Here is an 18,581-nt window from a genome sequence, read left to right as displayed (position 1 = left end):
CATTTGTAGTATGAAGGTCTGGAACATATAGGGTTAATGTGGGACTGAGTACAGTACCGCCCACACAGTGATGTAAGAGAGCACATGACCTGCACCTAGGGTCACTTGAGTGTTGGACAAAGCCACGTATAGCAGTGAGCATGGAGACAGCTCCTAGCTTGCACCTTTTACTGTATATTTGTAAACAGTTCTAAGAGTCAAAAAATACATACAGTTAACCTATGTGTGACAACAAAGACCTCTTCAGATCTATTGAACAGTAACCAATGCCCCACAACATGGTGGCAGCTTGTGGAAAAACCCAAAACCTCACAGAAAATGTAGAGAAAAACTAAAATGCTGGAAGACTGCGAAAAAAAATAACAAAACATTTTGACCTTAAAAGAAGCTCCAGAAGCTGAGGAAAGATTGCCAGAAAACAGCTCCAAACAAAGGCTTGGAAGATGAAGGCAGAGATTTAAAATTCCTTATTGAAGCAGAAGACTCCACTCCATCTTCTTTGGAACTCCAGCTTAAAATCCCAGAGCACAGAGTCAGCAGACGTAGCAAGAGTGAGCTAAATCTTTTAAAATTCCAGGCTTTAGCAAGTCCTAATAAATTTTTTAATAGTTCAGTCAGAAGTGCAGTTTGAAAAAACCCATTGTTAAAAACCTGATCCCTGAGTCGGCACCTGAACACAGTGTCCAAGCTCGCTCCGAAAATATTTATAAATAATTAACTGAATACGCTGGGAGATTCGTAATTTTTCAAACCCAGCTAAGGCAAGCAAAAGCCAGGATTTGACGAACTTGTGACTTCAAACACAAACACTGAGCAAGGCAGCCATTCCAGGCAACTATTCTTGAGAATTTTTTTTCAAGCTGAGCACGATCGCCATTGCAGTGAAGCCTGTCAAAAGCAGCAAGCATGGGTAATCCCTTCGTCACTAAGTGAATAGCGATGCCATCTTTGAAATTTAGAAAGCTCTTTGAGCAAAAGAATCCACTGTGCGGATGAAAAGAAGAATCTGAGTGAAGGCAGAGTCAATGGATCTAGGCAAATCACAAAGGTGAGCAAAATACAGTAAAAAGTCTGAGACTACCTTTTAAATTAGGCAGCAATCAGGATCAGCAAATCCAGAGCGCAGCTACAAGAAAGCTGCAGCAACATATCCATAGCCAGCACCATAACATGTAAGGGCCCAGCTCGACTGAATGAAAACAAGTTTTGAAACTGAAGGCAGGGCTTAAAAATCACCTTCCAGTGTATTTTCTCTGATTTAGAAATCCACTAGATCCAAAGGCCTCTTGGTTTTAAGTTTCCTGCAGAGAGAATAAGTTTTAAAAGAACCAGCCCAGTCAGAGCAACAGAGACCCACCAAAACCTGACCAGTGTGGGAAGAACAAAAAGAAGAAAAAAAATTACTGTGGAGCTATCTTGGAAGAAAAAGAAATGAAGAGGTACTCACCTATTATGAAAGCGGCCATGGATTGTAAATTGAAACTACTATATCAATTTGGACTTATCCAACAGCCAAACCTAACAGAAAATTTGGTGTCTTTGAGAAGAGAATTTCTAAACTACCGGAGTACATCAGGTCCAAGTAGGAAGTTAGAAAAAGTCCAGATTAATACATTTTTACACAGGTTTGGTGAATGTTCAGAAGAGCTAATCCTAATGCAAGACATTGACAAATTCTCAGCCAGCTTTGATGAAATATTAAAAGCCTTTGACGAATATTTTAATCTCCAAGTGGAGTGCACAGAGCTTAAAAAGAGGGATAGAAAACCCCCAGTAAAGCTACAAAAGGGAAAAAGACATTATCTGAGCAAACCACATGAGTGCGCCAGAGAGGCCAAGAACTTTCTGTAAGTCCTGAAAATTTATCTTTTTGGGAAGCCTGCATTTCTCAAACTCAAACAGCAGGTGGCAGTGCAGAGTAAGCAGCTGACTGTGAATGAAGGAAAGCTATTGTCCAAAATACACAAAACCTGCAAAAGCAAAATGAAGTAAGGCAGGAAAATGAAATAAGGTTGGAAAATGTTTGCATCAAAACTGAATTGGAAGATTTGAAACACAAATCTTTGAAAATGCATGATTAAAGTCTTCAGTGAACCAAATTGTTTGAGATCTGAACAAACAAATTCCTGAAGCATCACAAAGGTACCTGGAGGAAATAACAACTCTGAATTCCATTGTCGACAAATCAAAGCAGGAGTTGGGAAAATTCAACCAGAAATATGGAAATCTCAACCAGAAATAAACCAGGTACAACAAGAAGCAGAAAATACACTCAAAGAAGTTGAAGACTTGAAAGAACTGAAGAACCAGTTGGCAGAAAAGACTCAGGAATGTTCTATATTCCAGGACTGAAGCCAAGAGGTACAAGAAAGAGACTACAGAGCTGAAAAAAACCAACTGGACGTTTAGAAGAAAACTTAGAAAAACATTACATCACCAAAGATATATATGAAGAGATGAAAATTAAGAATCTAGGATGACAAGAGCAAGTAGAACTTCTCACAAAAGAGCGTGAAGAGTCTCAGAAACAATTGGCAGCAGTACAAATACAAAAGGTGAGCTTGAAGGATAGCGCAGAGGAATTATGTTCTGCTAAAGAAAAACTGATCAATCTTCTCTCTTTGCAGGGCAGGTTTGTCCCTTCTCATCATAGATGCCAGAAAACCTTCAATGGTCAGACCAACCAACCAGGAGGTAGCCACAATACCTGCAGTGGAGGATGTAAAAGAGAGTGATCAGCAGTACGATGAGCCTTAACCTACAGCTCTGATGACGGTACAGCAGGTCAACACTGCACCCACTGAACATGCGTTGCAACTCCCAGCCAGCATGAAAAAGCCACAGAAGATTTGGGAACCTGGTAGCAGTTATTCATTGCCGACAGCGAAACACTGAGGTGAGTGTACCACAAAACCTCATTCTAGTCACAGGAATGCTCATCCTCAGCCACAGAGGACATTACTACGATTCACATGATGATGGAAGAAGCAAAAGAAACAGGAGACGAATACAATGTTCCTCCACCTCGCAAGAAATGAGTTAGGATAGCAATCACTGACCAGCACAACAGCCGAACTGACCCAGCGCGGCTCAACAAGAATATGCAGATGCCAGAGCAACCCCCAAACCTACAGAAAGAACCAGCAGCAACCAGAGCCTACCACTCCTCCAACAGTAGGGCGAACGAGATATGGAGAGTTTATAAAACTTCCAGACCTCCTGCACCTTTGAATTCCAGGAATTAAAGGAGGGAGATGGAGTAGTGATAATGTATTAATCATCACAATGTAAAGGTATGATGGTGATAATAATGTAAGACATGAGGTAAACAACAATCATTTAAATACATTGCATAAAGACTTGGGAGGTGTAGAGTAAGGGTCTGGCACATATAGGGTTAATGTCGGACTGAGTACAGTACTGCCCACACAGTGATGTAAGAGAGCACATGACCTGCACTCAGGGTCAGTCTAGTGTTGGACACAGCCGTGTGTACCAGCGAGCATGGAGACAGCTCCTAGCAAGTACCCTTTACTGTATATTTATAAATAGTTCTAAGAGTCAATAAAGACTTACAGTTAACCTAAGTATGATTACGATGACTTCTTCAGACTGACCGAACTATAACCAACATCCTACAATAACGTTGAAAGCAAATGGAGGTTTTGCCCAGGCCCCCAGGTCAGAAATCAGCCTGAGGCATTCAGGTCCTGCCTGATTTTCTTCAGTTGCTTCTGCACTCCTTGCTTAACTTAAACCAGGAGGATCCTCTGGCCCTAAAGAAATTTAGGACCACAGTTTATCAAATTAATGGTTTCAAAAAGAGGAATTGTTAGTACTATGATAAACATCGTTACATTCTTATTATCTGATAACTTGAAAATACAAAGCATATTTATTCTATGTTTACATTTATGTAATGTGTTACCATGCTTTTGAAATATTTCAAAACTTTTTTTTTAAAACAAAGAATTAGTTTGAATTGCAGGGGCTGCTGAAAGAAGCTTACTGGTATCTTACTTTGCCTTCAGTGTTAGTTAATTGGGTTCTGATAGCAACACAGAACAGGCATTTGACTATATTGAAGGTTCAAAGACTTTAGGCCAGACGTTTGCTGCTGGGAGGGGTCGGAATGGAAATGGGCAGCCAGAAAAAATGCGCCAATGGTCTGAGACCTTGGCTATGTCTCTGTTCTTGACCCAGGCGATTTTCATGAGGGTGGGAGGAGGGTGAGCAAGCGAACAGGCTATTAAAGAGACTTAAGCAGTTCATTAGGAGCCTGCCTTTCAATCTTTCCAAATTTTCACAGGAAGAGGCGGCCTTTGGGAGTTGTCTAATGCAGACCAGCTCAAGGATAGTGAGAACAGGGTTGCTGCGCTCTAAATGGAGGGGATCAATTTATAAGTGGTGATGAATAGGTTTAATTGAAGCAGTGGGGGCCTACCCATTGCAGGAAAAGTAAAAAAACACAATTAACAAATTCTCTAGTTTCTACCCTACCCTGGGTTCCAGGGCTCTATCTTTCCTCCGAGCTGTGAAAAGTCTATATTTACCATTTTTTCAGATTTAAAAGTTACAGTGCAAACAGCAGCCGTTAAGTGAGTCAGAACGTGACCCATTTTCAGTGACTCACCTCTGTCCCTACACCATTTGGCCACTAATTGGCCGGCAAACTCACCCCAGCCCAACTGACAGCTTACCTCCACCAAAATAAAGTTTCTACTTCCTGGAAACAAACCCGCCTCCTGACTCCCGCTTCCACCACTGTTACAGATCAATACCTTTGAGTACATTAATCATGTAGCTTATCATTGTCACTCCATTGGTTTTCTCATCAAATTATCATAAATGAAAACAATGCAGTTAAAAATATTTTAAAAAGCTAAGTAAATTGTTTAGTAAAATCATTCCATTTGTATTTGCATACCAAAATTTTAGCCATAAGTCAAAAATACATTTTTTTACTTCAAATCACTAAAGGTGACATAGTAGGTGCCTCAAATTTATTGAAACGAAGGGCAGTTAGGAACAAGTAGCGAGCATTAGGCTAGAAGGGAGGCGATCCGATATGCTTCAAGTACGACAAGGCTGCCTACTGTTGCCAAAATTATTTAATCTATACATAGAACAAATATTCAGAGAATTAGGTGTACTTCCAATTGTAAAAATTGGAGGCAACATAACAAACTTGCAGTATGCTGATGACCAGCGCTACTTGCAGAATCAGAACAGGCCCTACAAATTATCGTAGATCAAGTAAAAATTTAGAAGTTTAGAATATGGATTGAGTATGCACACCAAAAACGCAAAACCAATGGTAGTTAGAAGGAACGCAGAAGAAACTAGAGTGAAGATTGAAGTGGATGGTGTCACACTAGAACAGGTAGTTTTGACTATTTAGGACAAATGATAGCAGAAGATGGAAGATGTGATGTCAAAGTGAGTAGGATAGAGATAGCCAGAAGTAATTTTGTGAAGATGAAGGATGTGTTAACAACACGAAAACTTAAGTTTGTAACAAGGAAAAAAACTCATAAGATGCTACTTTCTACCCACTTTCCTGTAGCCTCAGAAACCTGGACAATAAGATCTGTGGAAGAAAATAGAGGCCTTTGAAATGTGGATGAAGACATATGGTCTGTATATGGAATTTTAAATATAAGACAAATGAAGAGGTGCTTGAAATTGCAAGAGTAAAAGAACTCTATAATGTGACATCCAGGTAAAAAATTGTTAGTATTTCGGTCATTTGATCAGAGCTGAAAAGCTAGAGACCTCTTCGAGAGAGAAAAGTGGAGGGCAGCAGAAAGAGGTGCAGTTGGATGACAATGTCTCAGAGCAGTTGCAGACAAGCTACGGTGAACGTGTGAGGATGGTGCAAGACAGACGAGTGTGGCATACCATGGCAGCAGATCTGCTGGCAAGTGTAGCTACAAGCAGCAGCAGCAGAAGGTCATTTGAGATTAAGATAAGTCATGTTGGAAGCTGGTAATTACTTTACTATTCAGAGAAATCAGATTCAAGAATTTAATCAAGTGCTGCTTTTTCTCATGACTCCTGAATGTAATTTGTGCATTTAATAAGTCTGCTAACCAGAAGAGCATAGCAAAGGCTTCTATTTCAAAGCATCAATTGCTATACAAAGTACAAGAGATCATACTTTTTCTTTTAATATAGCATGCTGTTATTATGAAAGTCTAATGTGTGAATGTGTGCTGGCATAATTCAAGTGCCAGCACTTCATGTTGTTAAATGCTACTTTGTTCATGCAGGATAATAGACGGATGGCAGCGAGTTGCAAGGCAGTAATTTAATTGAACCATAATGATCACAAAGTCGAAGTGATTTATGAACGTCAGCAAAACCCCATGACAAAATTATGGCCCTGAGCTCACAAGCACACATTTTTTATTCTTAATAATACACTGTGCATTTTAGAATCTGTTGATTTGTAATTTTTTTAAACTACTCTGTACTTTTGAGAGTGGAAGTATAATAAAGACAACAGTGATAACAGGCAGTGAGGGTACAAGCTATTACAGAGCTACTGTTAAAGCATAATCTAAGTTAGTAAAGTTGATTTTCTAGTAGGCTAACAAACACTGCATTTTAATTTACTAATTTGCAATGCTAGTATACTAAATTCTAATACAAAATAGATAATTCAATCACATGTATTTAGTGAATTGTATCAGCTGCAAGTATTTTTCATTCGCATCATTTGAAAGAGGTTACATCCATTGTGCAAAAAGACAGCTAACATCTGAGAACAGCTGCTACAAGTCAAGATTAATGTTATCCTTGAGGCAGTTTGTTTAAAACAATACACAGACATCCACTAACAAAAGGGTTAAATATGTTGCTGTTTAATTCTCAAGTATTTAATGAACTGTTTGAAACATTGCACATTTATTCAATCTTATAGGTTGTGCCTTGTGGGAACAAATCGAATGCTTAACATATTTACCCAAAGGACATCCGGCAGACTGGGAGAGCTGTAAACAGCAACAAAGGAATACAAAGGAAGTAATAAGATGTGAAAAAAGGGAACATGAAGAAACCTGCAAGCGATATCAAAGCTAACAGCAAACAGTTTGCTAAATATACTAAGAATGGTAAATGGGAATGTGAGCCTACCAAAGATATGCAGGTGAGGGTAAAATGGATAAAGAAATGGCAGACTTGTTAAATGAGCATTTTGTTATCAGTTTTCACAGAACAGGACAAGGACAAAATCCCAGCAGTACAAAGGACAAATAAGTGAAAGGGAGGAACACAGTAAATTTACTGTAAGTAAACAATATGGTAATAGAGCAAATAACAGGTCTTTAGACAAGTTTCCTGGGTCAGGTGGTTCACACTTTCAGGTGCATTAGTCATAATTTTTGAAAGTTCTCTAAAGTCGGTAATTATACTTTTGGATAGGAAAATTGCAAATGCCACTCCATTAGTTAAGAAGGGAGGGAAAAAATAAGCTAACACCAGGCCTGACAATTTTATATTGATTTTCTTCACCTTCAGTTCTCCGCCCGAGGGCAGGTCTGATCCACAGTACCTCCACCAACAGGTCCTGAATCCACCCCAGCCACAATGGGGATTGAACACCATGTTGTTGGCACCAATCTGATCCATATTTGCCATCAGGCCAACTGAGGCAACATACAGTTACATGCATGTTGTAGCCCAGAGCTACGGATAGTGATCGTAGAGGCTCAAATTTTCTTTCCATCACATGATTGACCCATCTCTCCCACTCTTACCGTGGCGTTGGCATATGTTGGAAGGATTTACAAGTTGATACTCAACCAGTTTGGCAGCATTATGAACACACCTTCTATGCTCATGAAGTCTTGGAGGGGGACTTGAACCTAAGGCTTCTGGTTCAGAGGCAGAGACAGTACCACTGCACAACAAGACCTCTGCACATCAATTTGATATCACTAAATTAATTTTATTTCAATCTTTTATATCAATTGTTATGTCAGGAGGCAGGAGGGGAGTTCTTTTTTTATTCATTAGATGTGGGTGTCACTGGCAAGGCCAGCATTTATTGCCCATCCCTAATTGCCCTTGTTCAGAGGGCATCTTTAAGAGTCAACCACATTGTTGTGGGTCTGGAGTCTCATGTAGTCCAGACCAGACAGGATAAGAACAACAGATTTCCTTCTGGAAAGGACATTAGTGAGCCAGATGGGTTTTTACAACAATCAATAATGGTTTCAAGGTCATCATTAGACTTTTAATTGCAGAATTTGATTGAATTCAAATTCCACCATCTGGTGGAATTCGAACCCTGGTCCCCAGAGCATTATGCTGGGTATTTGGATTACTAGCCCAGTGACAATACCACTATGCCATCGCCTCCCCTGGGTTTTGTAGCTGTGGAATTTTTAGCACTTTTATTTCCACAGGTTCCTCACCCTGGAAGCCCACCTGATTGATAGCCTTGAATCCCTGTTGGATGGGGAAACACCCTGGAGGATGATTTAGCTGCAGGACTAGGTAAGGAACCTGCTGCTATGCTTGTGGGAGCACTGAGAGTTGGGTTCAGACCCTTCACTGAGATGAAGCAGAGAGGTGCTCATAATGGCTTCTGTAGGGGGCAGGGAAGAATACCGTTTGTGGAGCATCATTGTGAGGCATGGGTGTGAAAGGGCAATGGACTGAGGATGAGTGTTGGCTACTCAGATGGGGAAGTGAGGTGCTGGCAGAGAGAAGAATGAGTCGATCTGTAAGGTGTGTTGACCTGAGGTGTGTTCTGTAGGAGAATACCAGGCAAGTTAGGCTGTGGGGATAGGCACATGAATCTATGACAGAAATTATCTGTCTCTGTCACGCCCAGCGATGTCCGGAATCCAACCTGAAGACAGTGCACCTCTGCTGATGTCTTCCTTGGCCACTTCCATGCACACCTGCTTGTAGAGATTCTCCTGTTCCTCCTACTCTTGGCTCATCTCATTGCATCCCCTTAGATCCTGTAGAAGAACTTCCAGTGGGGAGCGGAGGTGGGGGATGCGAGGGGGTGTTGGAGAGGCGTAGCCTTCCCAAGTCTCCCCTTCATTCCTGTTGTTGTTGCAACTTGAAAAATCCAAGTACAGGTGAGATTTTCTGAAACATATTGTGGTCTCTTTAACTAGAAATCCTTTGTTTGGAATGCATGCGCGATCCCACCCTCCCTTCCTAATTGATCAGGGAACCCAAAGGCATGCTGTTAATTGGTTTCCTCTGGTACAGAACAACTGTTGGGTATGCAGTGCAAGGTGTTGGGTTCTAAAACCAAAAGAGAGAAATCACAAAGGTGGGTAAATGGAATTAAGCAACAGATCAATCATGATTTAATTGAATGGTGGAGCAAGTTCTTGTGGCTGAATGGCCTATGTCTGTTCCTATGACACTTGCTTACACCCACCTTCGCTCTTTAGCATTGGCTTAGTTGGCTTTATTGTCAACATTTAGAACATATTGATATGTTATAATAAAAACTTTTCTGTAAAGCAGAACATTTTGCTGTAATGGGATCTGCTTCGAGTTGAAAAAAGATATCTGGGGGCAGAAATTTGTTCATGTAGCCTACTCAGACATATTTTGATTCCTTGAGGCAGGCAGCGCCGCAGGCCATGGCTCATGCTACATTCTTCAATGATCTCAATGAAGAAGGTATCGGTTTGTGGCATATCTATGTAGAATTTAATAAGAAACCTTGATATTGTCTTGGGAAGTTCGCAGGGATTGCCGGGAATTATAGCAGATAACCTGAGCAAGCTGCTTGGAAACAATGTCAAGATTACACAGAAGCAGCAATGTTTCCCACTTCATTGAATGCTGCCTTATAGTTTATAGATATTTCTTATATTTATGTATTTATAACAGCTTTTCATTAGACAGTAATTAGAACATCATTTAATCATTTCACTAAATTCATGCTGCAGTACATTTATCTTAAATTTTCAAAAACAACAGGGAATAGTCCATGTCCAAGATTAATCAGGGGATATCTTTTGTAATGAAATCACTATATTTATCCTTAATAAGAAAGCAATAAACCTTAGGTACATCTTCACTTTCTTTTAGATATCATGACTATGAAAGGCGTTGTAGTGCAATGCTGTGAAAGCAAAGGATTGTCGACAAGGAACAGAAGATTACTGAAGAAACACAATGATTGCTGGTCAGTACATGGCCATATTTAAAGAATAATTGGGCTAATTTTTCAGTAGAAATTTTTCCTTCCCAGTGAATCAACACTCACTTATATCATGCTCTTTTGTAACTGAGGTTCAGTTAATTAATTAATTGCTACTAGAAAACAAATAAAAATACAGTTTACGGCCAAAATACCTCACCTTGACTTTAATTTGGGTCACCTCAGAAAGAGGATAGTATATTAACTCACTGTAATGTCTGGTTGCTTTCAGTTGCCCCATGAATGGATTGCATATAAATCCTACATGGATCTTTTAGCAAAATATGGAGCAAGTTATTCTCATAACATTCTGCCACAATCTAAAGGATTATTTGGAACTCACAAATATAGTTAATTTCTTTTGAACTTTTAAACCAAGAGTCCAATTGGCCTTTCAGGCTCTTGCCAGAGGAAGAAGAATATCACTTCCACCATTTAGACAAGTACTTTGATGTTGCATCTAAGTCTCAAAGGGAAATATTTTAATTTCCAGAAGGACTTTGGCTGGAGAGCCGTTCTACTTTCATTTCACTAAGAAGGTAAGGCTTCTTTAAGGCTTTGCAGTATGTCATAGTTTTGCATGAATGGATTTCCATAATGTGACTTGACAAGAGGGCAGTTCTGATGATATAAATTGGACTTGGCTGAGGGGTTGCATTTGAGTGAATGCTCCCATTTTACTTGAATCATTTCCTATGAAGGCTGGTTTAAATACAGCTCTCTCTATAATTCAGAAACATCTGCTTGTAAATTCAGCAAGTGCTTTAGAATCAATAACAGGAAATTGCTTTAACTGTGCTTGTTTACTTTTTCACTATTTTAATTCAGAGAGTATAGAGTAGTCCTATTGGGCACAACTGTTGTCTGCCAAATGCCACTGTGCTCAATCTGTGGTTTAAGAAATATATTGGCAATATACACCAGCTAATTAAAATATAGCAGTTTTAATGAAACCCCCAAGACTTTTACAGTGGGATGCTGCCAAAATCCCATCCATCAACTTTGCCGTTCATAAATTTCAGAGACCTTAACTAGTTCTATGCTAATCATATCAGTTAGCAGCTTGTCATATTTTTACAGACTTATTAGCCACAGTGACTAAAACCTTTTCACTGGCCCAATGTGTTTCTGCAGCAAGACATGTTCTATATCTTGATAGCTGACTCACAAGGAGGTGCAGCAAGAAGCCAGGACGTTACATATTACATTGAATTTACAGCACAGAAACAGACCATTCGGTCCAACTGGCCTATTCCAGCATTTATGCTCCACACTAGCCTTCTCGCTACTTACTCCATCTAAGCCTGTCAGCATAACCTATTCCTTCCTGCCTCATGTACTTATCTGACTTCCTCTGTCTAACAGTGCTGATTTTATATTTATGATTCCTAGGGTAGAATCTAATGCAGGAGGTAGGAGGACATTTAATCGGGTGAGGGGGTATGATGTGGGGACCCCGCTGCCTTCCTGCCTCTGCACAATTAAGTTCAAGGCAGGAAGGCTCCTGGATGGCAGTGGGGGGCCTTCCGTGCTCGGTGGGCACCGCGGGGACTAGGGTGTTTCATTGACCCCTTTAATCACATTTTGATTTAAAGTTTGTAAGGTTCCTTTAAATTTTGTTCTTGGTTTTACAGCTGACCTGAATTAGGGGCTGTGCCTGATTTATCCCAATTTTGTTGCTTTGGTTTAACTGGTTTCACTTACAAGATTATGGCAGTGGGGGGTTTCCCACCTGGGTCCTTAATGGCAGGTAAGGTCCAGTGCTGATCACCGAAGTGCCTGATGGGCACTTCATATGGAGGGCCTTCCCCAACAGAGGTGACCTGGGGCCCAGTTCTCCAGTCGGCGGGCATCTCCCTCCTTGCAAAAAGTAAATTCTGCCCTTAACTCTTCACTCCCACAAAGTGGAACCACCTTAAGTCTATCTTATCAAGTTCCTTCGTAATCTTAAAGATCTCTATTAGATCATTTCTCAACCTGGCCTTTTCTAGAGAAAAGTGCCCCAGCCTGTTCAATTTTTCCTGACAGTTGTTACCTTCTGTTTTCTGGTATCCTGCTTTTATGTTTTTGGTTATCAGTTTCACTTTGTCTGGCGAACGCTAGCTGAGCCCTTGATATTAACACATTAGTTGATGCTTGAAACAATGTAGGCAGAGAGACCAATTAATTGAACAAACACTGGTGGTTTATTGGAACTAAGAACAGAGCACTAACACCATGTGTGCTTATTCAATCACCTCCAGCTCTAGACTTACAGTTACCCAAGAAGCCCACACTGTGTAGCGATTGGTCAATACAGTCACATGATTACCTAACTACATTGTCTTAAAGGTACATAGCACTCCACTTTACCACATCCTTCCCCTTTACTTGAAAGTACAATTGACAAGCATCACAACGCCCCGATTATTTACATGAGTAACTATTTACAAGTCAAGTTTCTCAGGAGGCTTCCTCGGATGTGTTGAGCACCGTAGCTCAATGGCCTCAGCTGGTTTTTCCGAGACCCAGGTTCTTCGGTGGAAGTGAGCAAGTTTGTGTCTTCGACCATCTCGGGTCTAACAGGCTCCACTGGTACTTCCAAATCGTGTGACATTTCTTCCACATGTGGTGCAACCTCAAACGCAAATGATGACGACATTCTTTTTTGTAGGACTGTCTCTATTCTCCAGAGATAATCCACATGTCATCCAATTATTTGGCCATTTACCGATACATTATAGGAGAGAGGTCCTCTCACGGCACTCACTTCACCTAATAGTCAATGGGCCCATCTCCAAAGTTCTTCGCGAGAGCTGTGTCTCCCACCGTGAAATTTCTTTCATGAGTATGGCCATCATGTTTAGGCTTCTGGACCTCTTGGCTTCTCTTCACCCTCTCCCCCAAATTTGGCCTGATAAGTTTGACGGGTGCGGAGATGTCTCTACATGATTAATTCAGCGGGAGCTGAATGACCGTGTGTAACATCATCCGGTATGCGAACAGGAACTGTGACAATCTGGTGCTGATGAAACCCCTGTCTGGCTTTTTCATCCTGGACTTAAAAGTTTGGACTGTCCAAACCATTAGAGGTGGGGTGGTAAGTTGAGGTTTTGATATGAATTATTCTGTTGAGGGTTGTACACCTGTGGAACTCCCCGCTGGTAAATGCAGTCCCATTGTCTGACAACAGCAGCTCTGGTAACCCGTTTACTGCAAAACTCTGTTGCAAATGGTGTATGGTGGCAGGAGACATGGGTGACCGGACTTCCATCCACTTGGAGTGGGCATCTATTAGTAAAAGGAACATTGTGCCCAAGGAGGGCCCCATGTAGTCGACGTGGAGGTGCACTCATGGCCGTCCCGGCCATTCCCAGGGGTGCAATGGAACTAAGGGGGTAACTTTTGTACCAGATGGCATTGAAGGCAATTTTTGACTAGGGTTTCAATTTCCATGTCCATCCATGGCCACCACAAGTAGCTGCACGTGAGCATCTTCATCCTATTAATGCCAGGGTGAGCACTATGTAATTTGGCCAGTAATGGCCTTTGCCCTCTCGGGGGCACGATAACCCTTGCTCCCCAGAGCAATATGCTGTCCTGGCAGGTGAGTTCATATCTGCAATTGAAATAGGGTTTAATGTCATCAGGCTTTGGCCTGCCTGACCATCCATTCAAGACCTGCTCCCGGACGTGAGATGAAAGTGGATCTCAGGTGATTCACTCATGGATTTGTTTGGCCTGAGCAGGGGAGGAATCAAAAAAATTTAGTACTGACACAAGTTCCTGGGGAATTAGAACCTTCACATTGTTATCTGGCACGAGGAGGCAGCTCAGCATGTCAGCATGTGCAACCTGGCTTCCCGATCCATGAATAAAAGTGTATTCGTCAATATCAGTGCCCACCTCTGGATGCGAGCAGATGCAATGGTGGGGGGTGGGGTGGGGAAGTGGGGAGGTATTGCCTTATCCTCTCCAAATAATCCCAGCAGAGGCTTGTAGTCGGATATAATGTGAAAATAGCGACCGTGGAGGTATTGATGGAATTTCCGAACACCAAACACAACAGACAAACCCTCCTTCTCAATTTGAGAATATTATCGCTCTGCAGCACTGAGCGTGCGAGATGTATAACCAATGGGTCATCCGCCATCCAATGTGAAAGAACAGTCCCTACTCCATGAGGGGACCTGTTGCAAGATAAAATCAACTCTTTCTTTGGGTCAAAGTGGGCCAGTAGGGGCGATGATCTTAACAATTGCTTTACCTTCAGAAACGCATCCTGGTGCGAAGCTTGCCAAATCCATTTGTGGTTTTTCTTAAGCAGTGTGTATAACAGAGCCAGTACAGTTGATAGATTTGGAAGAAATCGCCCATAGTAGTTTATCATGTCTAAGAAGGTCTTTAGTTCTGTAGTGTTTCTCGGGCAGGTGTCGCGAATAACCTTGAGCTTTTCTTCCACGGAATGCGCATCGACCTTATGGCTCAAGTAAACTACCTCTTTAGCTTGAAAAGGACATTTTTCTTGCTTCAAGCGCATTCCCACTTGTGAGTATCATTTCAGCACCTCCTCCAAATTAGCTAAGTGTTCTTCGTCAGTTCGTCCAGTGACTAATACATCATTAAGATAAACAATGACACGGGGCAGTCCCTGATGCAGATTTTCGATGGTTCGCTAGAAAATAGCACACGCCAATGAGACCCCAAAAGGTAGTCGAGTATATTGGTACAATCCTCTGTGTGTATTGATGGTCACGAATTCCCTGGAGCCTTCTTCCAACTCTACCTGTTGATAGGCATGGCTCATTTCAAGTTTTGAATATGTGATGCCCCCTGCTAATTTTGAATATAATTCATCAATCTTTGGTATTGAGTGTCTATCAAGTTTGGCCATTCTGCTTACAGTTAACTTATAGTCATTGCTTAAGTGAAGACTTTGGTCTGGCTTCAGTACAGGTACTACGGGTGCCACCCACTCGGAAAATTGCATCGGTTGTAAGATACCCAACTTTTCCAGCCTGTTTATCTCAGTCTCAACTTTGTCCCATAGAGCCTAAGGTACTGGTCTGGCTCTGATCAATCAACATTAGGGTCTTCTACGAGTTAGTAAATATTGTAAAAAACCACCTGAAGCCAAAGCCCTCAGTCATTGTGCAGCGTTTTAAGTTCAATTCAAGGAATAGGCTTCCGGGAGAGACAATCACTGGCTATGTAACTGCTTTGAAGGAACTAATTGAATATTGAGAGTACGGAACTTCAATTAAGGACATGTTGAGAGACTGATTGATTTGCGGAATCGGGGATGATGCTATTCAAAAGTGATTTCTATCTGAAACTAATACAGACTCCAGGAAAGCATTAGAATTGGCAACAGCCATGGAGAGAGCTGTTAGAGACTCGGAGGTGATAAAAAGATACACAAAATGGCACCGTCCATCTTGTAGGGATGGAAGGGCCGGTAACAAAAAGCACGAAAACGTCGGACTCCACAGAAAAGCCAGAACACCCACTATGTACAGACCATTGAAGAACAACAGTACTACAGTGAAAACCCATGACATTAATGAGAGAAATGCATCCAGGCAGCCTTTGGTGATCGACAGTTCAGTAATTTCGATTTTGGCTTGTAGCCCACGAATCCTTCCTAGCTCATCACTGAAAATGGAAGCGTACTTTTGTAACAATTCCTGTAAGTTTCTCGTTCTGATTTGAAAAATCTCGGTCCATTGCAATTTAATCTTTTTGATCCAGTTGCGATCAATTAAACTGGGGCCCGCCCTAGCCTACTACTATAAGGGGTAAATTTGCAGATTGACCCCCATACTGCACCAGGACTTAACACATCTCTTGCACTCTTATTTCTTTGCCTGTATATGTTTTTAATCTAGTATCCGATTGTTCCACACTTAAAGGATGGACTCCTTTATTCAAGTGTCTGAACATATGTTCTCCCATGACAGATACTGATGCACCAGTATCAACCTCCATCTTGATGGGTTGTTCACTGACTCTAATGACTGCCTGGATTGGCTCAGTTCAACTCACTTTCAGGTTGTATAATGAATAGATGTCAGATTCTGCTTCCTCTGATTCTTCGATGAGACAGATTTCGTGATTTCTAACTTTGTTTTTAAAATGCTGTCTCCTCATTACGTGACCATTGAGGTGGCAGAAAAAGCATTCGATATTTCTGAACTATCGATCACCTACAGGCTGCCTGGATGCATTTCTCTCATTAATGTCATGAGTTTTCACAGTAGCATTGTTGTTCTTCAATAGTCTGTACATAGTGGATGTTCCAGCTTTTCTGCGGAGTCCGACGTTTTTGCCCCCTTTGTTACCGGCCTTTCCAGCCCTACAAGACGAACGGTGCCATTTTGTGTATCTTTTTATTGCCTCCGGGTCTCTAACAGTGCTCTCCATGGCTGTTGCCAATTCTAATGCCTTAGTGGAGTCTATATTAGTTTCAGATAGCAATCACTTTTGAATAGCATCGATCCCGATTCCGCACATCAATCAGTCTCTCAACATGTCCTTAATTGAAGTTCTGAACTCACAATATTCCATTAATTCCGTCAAAGCAACTACATAGCCAGCGATTGTCTCTCCTGGGAGCCTTTTCCTTGAATTGAACTTAAAACTCTGCACAATGACTGAGAGCTTTGGCTTCAGGTGGTTTTTTACAATGTTTACTGGCTCATAGAAAGTCTTCGTATCGGGGGTATTAGGTGACGTGAGGTTCAGGTCAGCCCATACGTTTTGCTCCCACATGAGGACAAAAGAATTGCCCTCTTCTTGTCCTCCCCTGCGATGTTGTTAGTGGTAAAGAAGAATTCTAGTCGTTCGATGGAATGAGACAAGTCATCAGAAAAGGGGTCGAATGGCTCACGATGCCCAAACAGCAGCATACTCAATGACAAAAGAGACCATGCTTTCAAACAGCTTTCAAGGTAGTGGCGAAGTAATGTAGCTGGCTTGTTGCGGCTTTCTTGATTGCCTTCAATTGATCCAGTTTTTCCTCATCACCAGTTTTATGTTTTTGGTTATCAGGTTCACTTTGTCCAGTGAATGCTAGCTGAGCCCTTGATATTAACACATTAATTAGTGCTTGAAACAATATAGGCAGAGAGACCAACTAACTAAACAAACACTGGTAGTTTATTGAAACTAAGAACAGAGCACTAACACCAGGTGTGCTTCTTCAATCACCTCCAGTTCTAGATTTACAGTTACCAAAGTAGCCCGTGTTGTATCACGATTGGTCAATACAGTCACGTGGTCAATTAACTACATTCTCTTAAGGGTACATAGAACTCCACTTTACCACAACTGCACAGGATGGTCTAAGAAACCTCCATTTCTTCCTTGAATGGAGGTCCAACAACCACCACCACCACCCTCGTCGATCTGGTTGAACTTCTCACATTGAACAATTTTTTAAACTGCACTCACTTCCTTCAAATAACTGGAGGTCATCAACTTGAAACACTACCTCTGCTTCTCTCTCCACAAATGTTGCCTGACTTGCTGAGTATTTCCAGCACCTGCAACATTTTGCTTTTGCAAGAATAAAATTAAATCACTTATTAATCAACATGACTGGTTCTATTATCAACATTGATTAAACCTCTACCTGGTCTTGTTTTCTGGCTTCAAACTTAACTAGCCCCTTCCTGGACTCTCCAACACTTTCCAGTGCTTCAGCTCTTGCGCTCTGGTTCCACTGTCACTATTCCCAATAGCAGGCCTCACATCCTGCTGCTCTCCACACCTTTCTGCAGCCCTTCCCTTGATAATAAAAATAATTTCATATATTTGGACACGTATATTTTTCCATTTATTTACGGATGTCCAATTTTTATATACCTAATATTTACATGCAGTTTTCTTTATTATCTGTCCTTGATCCTCAATTATTCTATTTCTAATTATAATACAACAAAACACCCAAGAGGCTTGGAATTACATATTTATCTGTTTTTCTAACTGTAATCCATCACCAGAGATTACTTACTTTGCCTAACTATGTTGTGTATTGACATATAATCCATAGCTACTTCCATGAAGACCCATTATAATTTGACACTCATTAAATTCGAATCAACAATTCGTAAGCACACTGTCCAAGTTTCCATATCTTGACTTGAACCAAGACTCATACTGCAATTTTCAGCTCTTTTGGCTGTACATATCCCAACTTGAACACCTGGGGAGATCCACTGCTTTACTTAAAATACTCGTTCAACTGCAACTTTATTGCATTTCCTTCATAATTTAACAGGTATATTGACAAGATTATCATTTAAACAGGAAGCAAAATAGATGAATTTTATAATCACTTTGGAATTAAAGTTTGCAATATCATGATTTCATTTCATCAACAACTAGTGGATCATTTCAATATATATTGGTGTGTTTT

The 18,581-nt window shown here is 41.0% G+C and overlaps 1 protein-coding gene across 1 annotated transcript in view; it reads right to left on the bottom strand.

Annotated features, from left to right (window-relative positions):
• kcnd2 (potassium voltage-gated channel, Shal-related subfamily, member 2) overlaps positions 1-18,581 on the bottom strand; it is a 534,892-nt gene that overhangs the window by 134,915 nt on the left and 381,396 nt on the right. The window lies entirely within an intron of this gene.

This window comes from Carcharodon carcharias, chromosome 21 (assembly GCF_017639515.1).
Source record: "Carcharodon carcharias isolate sCarCar2 chromosome 21, sCarCar2.pri, whole genome shotgun sequence".
NCBI lineage: Eukaryota > Metazoa > Chordata > Chondrichthyes > Lamniformes > Lamnidae > Carcharodon > Carcharodon carcharias.
This window is presented reverse-complemented; position numbering and strand designations above follow the sequence as displayed.